The sequence below is a fragment of the Olea europaea genome, unplaced genomic scaffold (genome assembly GCF_002742605.1).
Source record: "Olea europaea var. sylvestris unplaced genomic scaffold, O_europaea_v1 scaffold2925, whole genome shotgun sequence".
In the NCBI taxonomy this organism is placed as follows: Eukaryota; Viridiplantae; Streptophyta; class Magnoliopsida; order Lamiales; family Oleaceae; genus Olea; species Olea europaea.
The window spans coordinates 44,406-46,484 of NW_019247836.1; positions in this window are offsets into that span (position 1 = coordinate 44,406).

Consider the following 2,079-nt stretch of genomic DNA (forward strand, 5'->3'; position numbering starts at 1 on the left):
AAAACATAAAAAAATCAACATAAGATTTTTCAGTCGTAGCCCCAGAGATTCGGCGACCACTTCTAACGCCTGATTCCCTATTGAGAATCCATTATAAATGAATTTAGCTAGGTAACACTAAAATAGCCAAAAATCGACAACAAGAATACACAACCGTTCCAAAAAAATACAAGAACAAAGTCACAAAGACTTGTCTCAATAATATCCACGAAGGAATCAACTTAGACCACTAAGATCTCCAGAAAATCCGAACTACTCTCACAAGAATCACTCAAATTCTCACAAACCAACATATAGTAGTACACTACTACAAATATTTATAGTATTACAAAGGGTTTTCACTAGTTATATGTTGAAACATTGGAGAAAATCAAACCCTAATCACAAAGATGGAGTTCTTCACAGAGAGAGGGACCACGAAGAGACAGATTCAAAACCAAGAAAAAATCTCTCCATTCTGCCAGACCAAAGGTTACTGGAAGCATCTAGAAACAGATCAAATGGCCAGAATGGCTCTACGTGTCAAGATCCAGTAGAAAGTCTCCACTAATAAAAGTGTCAATCCAAAAACACACCTTTAATATAATTTTGGAAGCACAACTTATATAATCAATAGGTCATGGGTTCGAGACTTAACAATACCTTTTCATATAAATATAAGCAAATAGTTAGTAATATAATTGTATTACGTATAAATTAGTGTTGCCCTGTCCATTGAACATGATATTGTTTAAACTGTGGTTATAGTAGTGTACTGTTGTTGTTGTTGTTGTTGTTGTTGTTGTTGTTGTTGTTATTATTATTATTATTATTATTATTATTTAGTATCTTTTGTGCAAAAGTAGGATATTTTAACTTTTCATGATAGAAAATAGGACCAAATTCAAAATGACGTTCATTCGAAACTGCATGTTCATTTTCATGGATACTAATAATTCTCGTTGATGAAATGAACGTGACAAAATCAAGAATGAGTTTTGTTTACAGAGAAATAAGCAAAATAAATACATAGTAATTAATAGCATGCGACTCATAAAGAAAAATATATATTATGTAATTAATGAAACAAGGGCATGTAATGCACTTTTATATAAAGCACAATATTAAGACAGAAAATACACAATAAAAAACTCTCATGAACCCAAGTAGTGGCACTTTCAATTATAATAATTGTTATTGCATTATTCTTCATTTCTCCGGCCATTTGTGGTCATTATTCGGCTACGATTAAGGCATATTGCGCCGAAACCCCATTTTCACAACCATGTGAGACTTGTGAATACTTCTTGCATAATAACCCTGAAAATGGATTTCCTATCAAAGTCCAATTTTTTTAAGGCATTGTTGCAACTAGCTAGCCTTGGACCGCTCCATGTACGCCAAATTTAACGCATATGATCTAGTGGCGCAATGTCGTAATGCTAAAGAAAAGGCTGCGTGGACCGTTTGGCTAGAGTTATAGGCTAGAGTTATACGAAGTTACCATTATGAAAATCAACAAGACTATTGATTCTAGTACAAAGTGCACTGCATCCAATATTCAAACATGGCTAAGCACTGCCCTAAACAATGTCCAGACATGCAAACGTGGGTTTATTGATTTAGGGGCAACAGATAATTTCTTGTCTTTAATGTCTAACAATGTCACGGAGCATATTAGTAACCTTGTGTACTTAAACAAAGGGTAGTATGGGGAGCCAAGTTATTGCGGTGGGGACAAGACGGCTCCGGCAACTAAAAGTGTCAAGCAAGGGACATATATGGAGAACGTCAAATAGCGTGAGACAAGGAAATGAGGACTAGTGGACTCCAAAGGAACCATAAGAAAAAGGGAACTTTCTTTTTTTAATGCCCAATTGATATTAATATTGTATATTCTCAACCAATATTAGAATTATTTTTGATAAGGCCACCAATGGTGATAAATTACATTGTTTGGCGTTTTTGTCAACACAAGAAAACTATTAGAGTACGATGACATAAGCTTTGTTTAGTCCGATAAGAAAAGCTCGTTGTGCAATATATGTGATGAAATTAAAATTATGGAAAAAGGGAGGGAGCGAGGGGGGGGGGGGGAAG